Genomic DNA, 13,695 nt, shown 5'->3' with positions numbered 1-13,695 from the left:
ATGGTGGCCAAGATTCTTAGTTCATTCTTTAAATCTGCTTAACAGGAAAAATGAAGGAGAGACATTTGTATGCTTGGGGAGTGATGGAGTCCTTGAAAACGCAGTTCTATAGAGCACTGACAAGACCAAATGCACAGCAGACAATATGTGTTCTGGGATAAGACTGAGCTGGCAGGGAGCTCAGACTCTGTGGCAGGGGCAACCTGCTTACCTAAAAATACCTGGTGCCCCCTCCCTTGAACATTTGTCTTTCCAAATATCTGACTCCTTCATGAAAGTCTGCACATCATGTCCAGAAATTAGCAAGGTCTACAGACGTTCTTGTAACAAATCACATTGAAATTAGGAGGGGCCTGGGTTTGAATCTTAGTGCTGTTACTCTCCAGCTTTGTGACCTTGGGCCAGTTACTGAACCTCTCTGAGTTTCATCACCTTATAGGACTATGGTGAAGATTAAACGGCATTATATATGACAGAATAGCTGTTGTAATGTTGGGTCAGTGATAGGCTATCAGAGAAGCTTAATTAAATTTAAATCCTCCACCCTTTGTCAGTGTCTTTGGTCCGAAGGACCTTCTTCACTGAGTCCTGTCCTTGCAACACACTGCTTCCTAGGAGCTCCATTTTAGAGCTCATTAGGAAACACATTGGAGAAGGCAATGGCAACCCCCTCCAGTACTCTTGCCTGGAAAATCCCATGGATGGAGGAACCTGGTAGGCTATAGTCCATGGGGTTGCAAAGAGTTGGACAGGACTGAGCGACTTCACTTTCACTTTTCACTTTCATGCACTGGAGAAGGAAATGGCAACCCATTTTCCAGTATTCTTGCCTGGAGAATCCCAGGGACGGGAGCCTGGTGGGCTGCTGTCTATGGGGTTGCACAGAGTCGGACACGACTGAAGCGACTTAGCAGCAGCAGCAGCAGCAGGAAACACAGAGGCCTAGAATCCTGGGGGAGGTACAAGTCACCCCGAGCCCCAGTGGAGTCTTCACATTGTCTCTCATCTCGACGTTGACATGCCCAGTAGCCTGCCCCGTCGGTGCAGCAGACCTCTGCACATGGCCCCTCACACTCAAGCCCACCTCTGTGCTTTACCACACTGAGGCTGTCTTCAGCCCAGCCCTTCCCAGAGGCAGCCCCCCACCCCTGTGAGATGTCTGTACATCCTGAGGCTCAGACTCACCCTAAGGGAGCCCAGCAGGTGTGCTTGAGGCACTGGTCCTGCCTGTGCGGGGAGCTGGGGGGAGAAGGGCGGGGGAGAACAGGAGACAAACCAGCTTCTAAGCAGAAATGAGGAGACGTAGATCCTGGGGTAGCAGTGGGCTTGCTGAGACAGTCTGGGAAGGGAGTCAGCAGGACCTCGTGATGAACTAGTCCTGGGTCAGGAGGATAATGGAGAAGGGAATAGCAACCCACTCCAGTATGCCTGCCTGGAAAGCCCCATGGGCAGAGGAGCCTGGTGGGCCACAGCCCATGGGGTCACAAAAAGCCGGGAATGACTTGGCAGCAACTGAGCACACACGCACAGGAGGATGAGGAGAACCTAAATGGACTCGCATCACCCCTTGGTCAGGAACACTAGGTCTCTCTCTCCAGGGCGGACAGTGGTGGCTGATCTCCCAGTTAGTACTGCCTGGCCTGTGCCCTGCAGCTGCTGGTCACTGTCACTGCCTGTTTCTAACAACTGCACTGGCTTTTTCACTCTTCTTTAACAAGGACCTGGGAGCTCCAGCTTGTGCGTGGGCATGAAAGACAAGGCTTCTCCTGGAGTTGTGCTCCGCACCCCGAGGCGGGCCCACCTTGCTGTGGCTCCAAGGATCTCATTCAGAGGGCCATTTAGTGCTCATCCTGTGCTCCTGAGCTCGAGGCTAACTACGTGCAGGGGGCAGCAAAGAGGAACGAAACATCCCTTGTGTCCCTCACTTCCCAGTGTGTGATGAGAATGGGATATCATCACTGGGCCCAGAACTCTCCAGTTTGTGTTTGCCCCATGAGGCCCACCAGGCCTCACTGTGCAGCTCTGGATGAACAGAAGTCCGCTTACTGAGGGTGGGAGAGAGGTATTCTAACCTCCTTACCAACACCTTGGTGGCAGAGGTGGCCACCAATCCCCACTGCCTGGTATGCCCACCTTCCCCTGGATGTCTGGTCCAGATGAAGTAGTTTGGAAACCATACTAATTAAGTGAGTCAATTACAGGACTGTAACTTGGAGCAAATCCCTGAGTGTCTGAGCCTCAGTGTCTTCATCTGTAAAACAAGGACTATCATACATACCTCATGGGACTGTCAGTAGGATAAACTAAAAAATGCAAATGCAATCTTTTGGTAAATTATAAACTCCAAATAAATGAACCTTAATAACTGAGTGCTTATGCATAGCCCAGGAAGCATGTCAGCCCATACCCCTTAAGGAGTCTTTCTTAGGCTCCTTGCCTAAACTTCTTTTGTGCCCTACCCTTTCCTCTCTAAAGCACTAATCAAGCAGTGTTATAATTCTCCCTTTGCATGTCAATCTCCTACAGTCTACTGACCACTGGGTTTCCTGGCCCACAGCAGGGGGGCTCAGTACAGATTTGCTGAATGAATAGACTGAGGGCCTGGAAAGTGGGGGCTGAAGATGCCAGATACAGCCACCAGGGGGCAATCAAAGCCTTCCCAAGTAGGTCAGCTTGAGTCCTTGCTGAGGCCCTTCTCATCGGGAGAGAGACCTCTGTAAGAACTGCTCTCTGATGGGTAAAGGCCAGGGCCTAGCGCCCGGGCTGCGAATTCTCTCTTTGTCTGACATCGGCTCCGTACAAAGACAGGTCCATATCTACCATGGTGTTCAGAGTCCCTGTGTCTGCCAGAGCCTGAGTGTCCAAGACAACCCTGGAGGAATCCAGCTGTGCTGGGGGTGCAGGTACTGCTGACAGGGACCAAGGGCCAGTGTACGTGTTGTGTGCATGCGGACATGCTAATCCCTGAATGGTGTGTTTATAAGAGCTCTTGGATGCTCCATGGAGATCCGGCCACCCACCCACCCTCATAAGCAGCATTGCAGAAAAGGACCAGACAGCACTGAGACCTGGGATGTGGGTCTGGTCCACCAAGTGGCCCTCTGTGGCCTCAGCAAGTAGCTTCTCCCCACTGGGCCTTGGTATCCTCACCCGTGAAATGGCAAAGCTGGGCTAGGCGGCTGAGGGTCTCTCTGGCTCTGACCTTCATTCTCTGTGTCTCTGAGGTGAGGGTTGATTCAGGTTCAAGGGCTCCAGGTAACCTTGCAGATTCTCAGTCTGGGTCAGAACCTGAATCCTCAGGATAGGCCTCTGCTACGTCTGACTTCCTATCAGGATGGAACCCAGACTCACTGCAGTGGTCACGTCCTGAATGCTGCCCTGGGCTCACAGGGGAAGGCTTTCAAATGCCTGGGGGACACTGTCACTTGTCTTTCTGCCTGTGGAGCTTTCCCAGGTGTGCAGCCTGAGCCGATCTCTGCTTGCCCTGTGCATCCCTCAGTCCCCACCTCTCGTTCTCAAACCATCCAGCTGGGAAGGTGAGGTGTGGTGACAGACTCGGTGGTCTGGGACACTGGCAGCTAGCAGAGCCTGGGGCTTCAGTCTCCGGGGACCTCTGCTCTCTGGGACCCCACCCTCACCCCCTCCCTTCACCTCCGGGCAGGACAGGCCAGACAGATGAAAATCTACCCAAGCACAAGCTGCTGTTGAAATAAAGGCAGAGATGTTTCTTTATAATTTTCCCCTTGAAATAAACCCAGACTTAAGAACAACAGAAACACGCAAAATGTGTTTTTAGTGGAACCCAGATGGAGGGCTGGAAGCCCAGCAGGCTGTCTCCATAGAGGGTTCTTGTCTCAGGAATTCTATCCTTTCCCCCCAACCCCCCTCAGGAGCACCCCCACCCCCAGCCCTCGGCCTGGGGCTCCCCAGCCCAGGGCCGGCTCCGTCAGGCCAGCTCCTTGGGGCTGTTTCCAGGTGGCCAGAGTGCTACACCCCCACACCACCCTTTGGACAAAAGGCTGAGTCTGGCATCTAGAAAAATCTGTGGTTTCAGAGATTTGGGGGAGGGGAGCAGGGACCAGGACCAACTCAATCCAAACACCTGGATCTGCCGAAATACAACAAAGAGAGTGAATTAAGACATCTGAAAAAAATACTCTGAGGAATTCCGCTCACCCACATGGCCCACTGCTTCTCATTAACCGGCTCCAGTGCTCCATATTAACATATGCAAATCCAGCCGTGGGCTGGAAGACTTAGGATACAAAGACAAGTCCTGACAGCCCCCTTCCAACCCCACCCCCCCAACCCCAATGGTCAAAGAGTTCCCTGTGGGATGAAGAAATCTCACCAGTTCCATTAGGGTTTTGCTAAAACAACAGTCTTGAGAGTTGTGGCCACAGGATGGTCACTCCTTGAGGAGAAAGAGACGAGAAGAGTTACAAGAGAAAACTAGGAAAACAGATCCTATAGAAGCTGACTTTTCTATGAAGTAGGACTGGTTGTTTTGCAACAAATATTCCTGGATGCCTACCACCTACCATGGGCTGTACTGGGATCTGGGGCCACTGACATAAACCCACACATGAGCACTAGCCTCAGACTGTTCAGCGAAGAAGGAGAAGGAACAGGAAATCAGAGAGTATAATTATACAGCTGATGGGAGATAGTGAGTTTGGTCATGGATGAGTTGCCTCTGCAACCTCCAGGTAAAGATAGTTGGATATGGGGGTCAGGGGCGGGAGGCGGGTGTTGGTGTTTCTGATACCAAAAAACACAGACTTCGGAGCTATCAGCATAAATTTTGAAGATGAGTTTCCTTGCAGAGAGACGTGGAAGATTGAGCCATTTTGTAGGAAGGGGCCGATTTGGGCTTCCCAAACCATTCATGGTTTTCTTTTTTTAAAAAAATTTTTGACAGTCTGTTGGGTTTTTCTTTTGCGGGGGGCGGGGGTGGGCTGTGCTGGGTCTTCACAGTGGCGTGTGGGGGCTTCCTGGTTGTGGAGCACAGTCTCTAAAGCAGGCGGGATCAGTAGTTGCCAGCAGCGCAGGGGCTTGGTTGTTCCATGGCATGTGGGATCTTAGTTCCCCAACCAGGGATCAGACCCCCATAACCTGCATTAGGAGGTGGATTCTTAACCGCTGGACCACCAGGGAGGTCCCATAGTTTTCTATTTCACTTCCTCTTTGGGCCATTCCTGACTACACTCTTCTTCCGGCAACTTTCTCTCTTATTTCTCCCTTTTTTCCTGTTTCATCTTTCTGTAGGTGATTAGAATTGAATAGCGGCAGCGAGGGTCATGGGGATGGGACCGTGAACCCTGACTGCTCCAGCTCCTAGCTCCCTGCCCAGCGCACAGTGGGCCCTCGTGAGGGAGGCCCTCAGAGTTTGTTGCCTAAATAAAGGCAGAAGGAGGAGCCAGGCTAGAGTTCCACTTCTGGCTGCTTCGGGCCTGTGCTGGGCCTCACTCCTGCTCCGAGAAAGGGGAGGGAGCAGGGAGAATGAACGGCAGGGGGCCTTGCCAAGGCCCGAGGCGACGGCAAGGCCCGAGTCCTGTCTGCCCTTCGCCTCCCATTTCCAGCCGTGACACTTGGATGGAGGGAAACCGTGTACCCTCCCAGGGGACCCTCAGACCTGACCCCTGCTCCATATGCATTGAGGAGCGGGCCAAGAGTGGCAGGAAGTGCCCAGACAGAGGGAGACAGAGTATTAAAATTCCATGGGCAATTCCTTGGGAGGGAGTTTACAGTTCCTAACTGACCGTAAACCCTTTCTCCTGACAGGTCTTGGAATACATCACTCTGGGCTCTCCCGGAGCAGCTGACACATCGCAGTAACGCTTCTCCAAAAGTCAGGGTCTGCTGATTCCAGCGGGGACAGCAAGGCAAGCCGGGAGCAGCTGAAATGGTCTCCTCCAACTTCGGAGACTCAGGGCAGGCGGCTGGCTTAGCGGCAGAGGCCCAGCGACTGGGCTGTCAAGTGCAGCGCCCACGATTCTCAGACCAGAAGGTGGTTTGTGAACTGCCTGCCTCTGGGTGAAATTTTATTCACCTGGTGGGGAAACTCGTTTTCTCTCCACAGAATGCTCTGAGTGGCACGTCGCATATGTGTTTTATTAATAAAAATGAGAAAATGGAATCATTATTACTGCATAATTGCAGTTCATTTGCTAGGCCTAATCTTTCAAAAGCCCAGGTGCCGGGGGTGGGGCAGGGGGAGAAAATAAAAGGGGACCTTGATCTGAACCGCCCAGGGAACCACCTGTGTAGGAGGTTCTCCAGGAAAGACTGAACGGGTATCTTAGAAGTCCCAGAGCAAGCGGGTGTGGGCAGCAAAACGCAACCCTCTCTGAGCTACCAGACTGCAGCACAGCCCTGGCGCCAGCTCCAAGAGTCGGGTGACCTTAACCAAGGCCCTTTCCTCCTGGAGTTCTGTTGTTGTTGTTGTTGTTGTTTTTTCCCAGGAAATTAGAGCTCATATTCCTGCCCTGCTTGGCTCACAACGTTGTCCTGAGAATTAAATGACAAATGACCTCCATCATGGATTTTTTCCCTCATTCATTCAGTCAATAATCATCTGCCCAGGTATGTTTTGGGCTAGACACAGTGCTGGGCCATGAGATGTAAAAGGGAATAAAATGAAACCCTGCCTTCAAGGAGTCCACAGTATAGTGGTGGCCACACAGAGAAAAAGATGAGATGGGGGAACCCCAGATGCACACCCAGAGGAATGGCATGCCCCTCACCTGGCATAGAGAAAGCTTCAGGATAGTGATGCTTACTTGTAAAAAGGTGAGCAGGAAAACTGGAAATGTATCACACCATTTCCAAAATGGACATGCTCACGGTGTGTGTGACCTTGAAGGCAGACCTTGATGCTTCAGTCTGAATATGATTGATGTGTATTTTATGGCCACGACTGCCCAATGAGGCTGTTAAAAAAAAAAAAAAAAAGGAGAGGATGGGGTCAAGGGGATTTTTTGCCAGGCTGCTTTGCCCCCTTGTGGAGGACAGCACCCCAACTGTCTCCTTGAGTCATTCACACCACCCCCACACTGTGGCCAAGAACTCCTGCTCCTCAGACCAAACCTCCACATGCCTGGGAGGCCCCAGGTGGGCCATTAAAATGTGATCTCTTAGGCTTGTCAGAAAGGAGATTAAGATGGCAGATTGACCAGTTTTAATATGGCAGCCTCCACATGGACACAGGCAGGGAGCTGGGCCAAGTGTATATAAATTGCTTTAGTCCTTAAGACAAGAACAGAGCTAAGAACAGCACTTTGGTAGAAGACACCCATACTTAAGAAGCATGCCCATCTTTATGCTATTGACATTTTCTGTAATTTTCTTTTTGGCCTCCTTTGGGGCTTCCCCAGGGCTAAAGAATCTGCCTGCAATGTGGGAGACCTGGGTTTGAAAGATCCCCCGAAGAAGGGAAAGGCTACCCACTCCAGTATTCTGACTTGGACAATTCCATGGACTGTATAGTCAGTCTATGGGGTCACAAAGAGTCGGACACAACTAAGCAACTTTCACTTCACTTTACTTGGCCTCCTTTAATGGTTTAGATTAAGATTATTTAGTTTAATAGTTTAAGATTACTTTTTATTGAGATACAATTGACATATATTAGTTTCAGATGTACAACATAATGATTTAATATTTGTATATATTGTGAAATGATCACCATGATGAATCTAGTTAATATCCATCATCTCACAGTTACAATTTTTTTTCCTGTGATGAAAACTTTTAAGGTCTACTCTCTTAGCAACTTTTGAATATGCAACACAGTGTTAACTATAGTCACCACTCTGTACATCACATCCCATGATTTATGTATTTTATAACTGAAAGTTTGTACCTTTTGATCCCCTTCATCCAGTTCAGTTTTTTTTTGTTTTGATCTTTGTTTTTAGATTCTACATACGTGCCAGCTCACACAGTATTTATCTTTCTTTGTCTGACTTCACTTACCATAATGCCCTCACTTTTTTTTAGGTGGCTCAATAATATTCCACTGTATACATGTATACCACATCTTCTTTATCCATTCATCTACCAGTGGACACTTGGGTTGTTTCTATGGCTTGGCTATTATAAATAATGCTGCTATGAACATGACGGTGCATATATCTTTTTGAATTAATGTTTTCATTTCCTTTGGATAAATACCCAGAAGTGGAATTGCTGGATCATATGTTAGTTCTATTAATTTTTGGAGAAACCATTTTCAAAGTAAGGTTAATTTTTAGGACACCAACCTGTTTCAACTTGAAAAGAGTCACCTTATGCTCTCAGGAACCAGAATGGTGGTGATAACAAAAATCAGAGAGAGAAACCCTTCATTTTATCCTGAGAAAGATGGGGCTCAGGAGGTCCAGGTTCACCCCACATTGTCAGCCACCCTTCCGGCTGGAGTTTCTCCTTCCAGGATTCTTCTGGGTCAAACTTTGGAGGGTTTCTGTGTTTCTTTCCACAGAAAAGACATTTCACTTATAATGTCAGTAAGAAAATATCACTGAGACGAAACACTGAGCCCTTCCCTCCTCCAACGTGAGGGAGAGGTCCCAGAAAATGGTCTGGGACTCCCAGTTGGGAGTGTAATAACTTGTCCCTCTATGGACGCTGGGTCCTATTTTTTGTCTGTCTGCCAACACTGCCAGAGGTTCTCATACCAGTTAGTTGTGCTTCCAGAGGTCTGCTGGAGAGCTGGGTGGGAGGGCAGGAGACTCAGACAAGATGGGATCTGTTTCCCAGCTGAACCAGGGGAAAATGTTTATCCCTCACCTCTGGGCCTGTAATGAATTCAGATTCAAGCCACACAGGCCTAGGAATCGATAGTTTTAATCATTTCAAAAACTAGCCCCACTCTGGGTAAAATTACAATGCGCAAGAAGCTCAATGGAGCTTAAAGGCCACAACCTCATTATCATTTCATTAGACTCACATTTCAGCAAGATGGGAAGAAATGTTCTCACACACCAACCCCTCCCCCAGTTCCCCTCGCCTCCCTGGCCCCTGTGGAATAGCTGCAGAGGACTGCGATGGTTTACACCAGCTGTCAGCTCCGGGGACCATTGGCCACTCCCATCATGCACTCTGCCCGCGGAGGAAGCTTGGCGCGGTCACTGGAGACCTCAGCGCAAATCAGTGCAAATGCCTCCTGAATCAAGTTTGCAATCCTGGAAGTTTAGTAAAAACAAGCCGCTGTCAGTTTGGCTTCTCACAGCTGGAGGGGTCAAGTCATCAACACAATATAAACCCAGGCCAGCAGAACCTTGTCCTGCTCGGGGCGCCAGACGCCCTCTGGGAAGCAAAGGGTTCGAAAATGTCTTAAACTTTTCCAGTTTGTTTATTTTCCAGTGTTTAATGATATTGTCCATGCAAGGAACCGAACCTCAGCTCCTGCTAACAGTTAAAGAGGTTTTCTAATTGAGGAGAAAATGTGATTTCAAGAGAGAGAAAGAACTTGCACAGGAAGTAAAGCACATAATTCCCATTGAGAACATGCATGCAGAAAAGCCTTGAGTTGAGAAGACCCTGATCAGATGTGAGCACTGGAGAGAAAGCTGTTGGGGGGACTGATCCACCCAGGGGGCCTTTTCAGAGCAGGTCACAAAGTGTGCTCCTCTGGTCCCCCTCTGTTGTACCTGGTCACTCCAACACCACCACCAGACAGCTTCAAGATTGTAGTGTCCTCAGACCTCACCATCCCACAAGTGCACATGGATTCCCACCCATGAAAACGACCAGATTTTACTGCTGTTCGATCCTGTCTGCCATAGGTTCACTCTGTGATTCAGGGGGCCCCTTGGGAGCACCCCACATGTGCTTATCAGCAGGACTGTCATGGGGAGTAGATCCCATATCTCACCAAAGCTTTGTTCCCCCAGCCCTGTTTGCTCTCTGATGCTGTGCAGCCCACAGTCACCCCAGAGTGGGACTTGCTGCCAGCTGGCCTTCTGAAAACGCTGCCACCCATGCCCAGGGCACTGTCCCAAAGCTCCCTCAAAAGGGACACACTGCCCACCTGGTGTCCTCTGTCCACTTGAGCTTCACAGTGTCCTGCGCCCCTCCCCCATGCAGTCACACCCTGTCACCCGGACCCCAAACAGCACTGACCTGCCTGAATCTCATAGGACCCTTTATGAAAATAGCCCCTTCAGCTTCCTTTGAGGGCTCTCCTCCCATGGGACTCAGCGCTAGGTTAGTGGGGCAAGGGTGGCACTGTGTGTGTCTTTCCACTTCCAATTACCTCTCCGTTGCTGAGAGAAACCTGGGCCCCACTCCTCCCCAGCTGCAGCAGACATCTGAACCCATGGCTAGAAACGGTTTCAGCTGAGGCTGGGAGTCCTAGTCCACGTCCTCAGACCAGTCGTTCTCAACGTTGGCTGGATATTAGAATCACCTGGGGAGCTTTTTCAACTTCTATTGCCAAGGCCACACCCCAAAGCAAGAAATCAGAATCTCTGGGCATCAGTAATTTTTAAGTCTCCCCAGGCGATTCCCATCCATGCAGTCAGGATTAGGAACCACTGACTTAGAGGAAGAAAGGAAAGGAGAGATGGTGGGACACGGGCAAGGCCAAAATTCGGAGCCATTTCCCTAGGAGGGAAGGGAGCTGAAACAAGCAGACGCAGTGCCACACCCTGGGACACACACTGAGAAAACCTAAGGATGCTTTCACCAGACCGGCCAGTGACTCGCACAGCTGTTGTCAGTATCTCTTTCAGCTGAGTCAACATATTAGGAGAGTCAAAGATGAGTACAGCCCAGACCGGGTGGCATCCAAGGGATCTGCAGGGAGGAGGCCTCATCCACGGCCATGGTGGAGACAGACAGACTCCTACAATTGACAGAACGTCGGGAAAGCCCTGTGTCTCTTTCCAGACTTCCCAGGGTGGCTGGCCAGCTGCTCTAAGAATGGTGTGGCCAGGGACTGGCCTACGTTAGCTAGGTATACCAAGAGTTCATTAATTCACTCATTCATTAGTTCATTTGTTCATCTGCTCGCTCACATCCACACATATGTCAGAGCTGTGTGTAAAGGACCTCAGATATCATATGCAGCCTGGTGGTTCCCAGGCTTTGTTTTTAGCTGAGGAATGCCAGTTTAAGTGAAACCGTATGGATGCATAAACAAATACAAGGGGAGTTGCTCTGGGTAAAGCAGGATTGGAGGCCCTGGACGCGGCCCCCTCACCTCCCTTCTCCTACGAAGGCTTCATCAGATGCTTCCGTTTCAAGGAGAAACAGGGTTGGGAAACCTCTCATGTATAGATGAGGGCACTGAGGCATAGAGCAGGGTGGGGTCTTGCCCAGGGTCATTCAGATTTCATGTAACAAATTTTCCCGTGCCAGGTTCAGAAAACACAGAGCTGAGTAAGACACGGTCCTTGCAAAAGGAGAAACTTACAGCAGAGATTACTACATGCATCTCAGATGCTGAACCAGATGTCGAGTTCAATCAAATGACCTGCCTCTCTCAGCTTGGTTTTCTGAAGAAAGCCCTCCCCAGGTTATTTCCCAGCACATGGCATTGGAGGAGAGCTGCAGTCCTGTCCTCCAGAGCCCACCAGGTCTGGTTCATGTTCAGCTGGGATGCATCCTGCCAGCCCTCTGACTGTCCTGGGTGTTTTTCCTGTTTGTGACATACTTTGGATATTACATTCGTATTCTACCATCAAAGTTTCCAAAGTGTGAGAATCAGAAAACATCAGTAACTGATCAATATTACCTGCCTTCTCACTGCTGTTATTTGACACTAGATCTACTGAATCTTCCCAAAAAGGGAGACTGTTCTCTTCACAGGAGACTTTCTGGGCATGGCCTTCCTGAAGGTGCCTCTGGGGTACAGGGTGGCCAAGCTGAATTCTGAGATGGACTGAAAGTCACATGGTGCCCTAGGACAAAGCATGGGCCTGGGTTCAGTCCCTAATACTCCCACTTGCCATCAGTGCTGTGTGTGTGCAGGGCAGGCATTTCTCAAGTCCAGAATGGTGCATGCAGACGGTGCTGGCCCTCCCCAGGAAATGCCCTCAGCTACAGGGAGCAGTCTTGCCTGAGTTATGTCCCTTCCTAGGGGTGCAGTGACCCAGCCCCATTGCCTAAATGGGGGAACATCTTTGAAGGTTCATCCAAGCTTTAGCAGCCCCATGGGAGCACCTGAGACTTCGTGGCAATGTCAGTGCCATTCAACCTCTCCCTCAGCCCAGGCCTGTTTCTGTTCAGGGCTTGTTCCATGAACAGTCACCAATTAACTTTCTGCACACAGTCTTCCTCTCAGAGTCTATTTCCTGAAGACCCTGACCCTCAATGGCACATATTCAGAAAATGAGGGCAATAATCCCCACCTCTGAAAGCTATTATGAGCCTTAAGTGAGCTCGTTTGTTCATATGAAGTCTCCTCTCTGACTCTGTGCCTGGAATACAGAGTGATCAATACATATTGTTCACTTTCTCCTTCTCTCTACTTTTTCTTCCTCCAAGTGTTTATGGATTTTATAGCTAGGGTTCTTTCTCCTCTGGGGGATACATCTGGCTTTCTGTTCATTGGCTGAGCAGAAGTGATTGACACATTCAAAACCCAGTAAGGGTCCAATCTCTTGTTGTGTTCAGGTGTTGTACATAACTGTGCTCATCTCTCATAAACATACACACCAAACACACGTGCATGCACAAGGGGTATGGCAGAATTCTGCAATCTCTAAAGTTTTACAAACATCCAAGGCTTTATACCATCCCCACAACACATAGAGAATTGCTTGTATAGACACCTGTATACCAAGTGAGACATCCCAGGAAGGAGAGAGCACTTCCTGGTTGGTGCGATCAAGGAAGGCCTCATGAAGGAGATCACATTCATCAAAGGTTTTGAAGGATGGATAAAAATCCAGCAGAGAGAGTAGGAGTGGCTTTCCAGACAAAGGGAATAATATCACAGTCCACTGTGGAGCTGGGAAAACACAAAACATGTCAAGACAAGCCCTACGGTCTTGGCTGAAGACAGGGTTTTATAGAGAAGGACAAGGCAGAGGAACGAAGGCTGGGGAGACACTGTGGAACTTGATGGGGTGGAGTCTTGAAGGCCAGACTGAGGCTGGAAGAAATGGAACTCCACTGACAATTTGTAAGAATAGGGGAGAGCTTTAGGAAGCTCAGCCATGGACAGGATTGAATGGGAACAGTATTGGAGGTCAGAAAACAAGTGTTGAGTCTGTGGCCACACACAGGGCTAGCCAGATGCCCTCCCCTGGCCGGGGCACTGCTGGGTCAGGAGGGCTGGAGTCCCAAGGCAAGAGCACTAGCCTCTTTTTAAGATCACCACAACCATCAAACCTTTCAGGGGCAGCTGCGCAGGTACCCTCAGCTCCACTCTGAGGATCAACAAGTGAGCTCACTCCCCAACAATTGTTTGGGGAAGTGAAAGAGGAAACTGACTTCAATATCAGGGAGCCTGACTCACTGTTTCTCAGTGATCCTGCACAGGAAGAGTCTCTGAGCCTGCTGCCAGTCACCTCCTCTGTCCACACCTTACCTCATAGGAATGTAGACACCAAAAGGGAGTCCCAGAAACAGAACCCCTAGAGAAACTTCTAAAGACAAGACAGATCCAGCCCTCTTTCCCCACTCCCTTGCTGTAAGGCCTTGGGTGCATCACTTAACATCTTTCTAGGCCTCAGTTTCCTCATC

At 49.8% G+C, this 13,695-nt stretch overlaps 3 long non-coding RNA genes across 5 annotated transcripts; 1 reads left to right on the top strand and 2 right to left on the bottom strand.

Moving 5' to 3' along the window:
* Positions 1-3,772: 3,772 nt before the first annotated feature.
* Positions 3,773-5,892, bottom strand: LOC147379674 (uncharacterized). Of its 2 annotated transcripts, none has more exons than XR_015162815.1 (3): positions 5,763-5,892; positions 4,352-4,414; positions 3,773-4,108 (listed from the first exon to the last, which is right to left on the bottom strand). It is a non-coding gene; the product is annotated as an uncharacterized LOC147379674 (long non-coding RNA). The 2 variants fall into 2 exon arrangements; XR_015162814.1 differs by having other exon boundaries at positions 4,352-5,115; positions 5,763-5,891.
* Positions 4,573-6,145, top strand: LOC147379673 (uncharacterized). Its single transcript, XR_015162813.1, has 2 exons — positions 4,573-4,709; positions 5,785-6,145. It is a non-coding gene; the product is annotated as an uncharacterized LOC147379673 (long non-coding RNA).
* A 2,686-nt stretch (positions 6,146-8,831) lies between these two features.
* LOC147379672 (uncharacterized) lies at positions 8,832-11,159 on the bottom strand. 2 transcript variants are annotated; one of them, XR_015162809.1, is made up of 2 exons: positions 10,126-11,159; positions 8,832-9,185 (listed from the first exon to the last, which is right to left on the bottom strand). It is a non-coding gene; the product is annotated as an uncharacterized LOC147379672 (long non-coding RNA). The 2 variants fall into 2 exon arrangements; XR_015162810.1 differs by having other exon boundaries at positions 10,034-10,136.
* Between the last annotated feature and the right edge of the window lie 2,536 nt (positions 11,160-13,695).

Source organism: Bos grunniens, chromosome 1, assembly GCF_055505025.1.
Source record: "Bos grunniens cultivar Pamir isolate PY7600 chromosome 1, Bosgru_T2T1.0, whole genome shotgun sequence".
Classification (NCBI taxonomy): Eukaryota; Metazoa; Chordata; class Mammalia; order Artiodactyla; family Bovidae; genus Bos; species Bos grunniens.
This window is presented reverse-complemented; position numbering and strand designations above follow the sequence as displayed.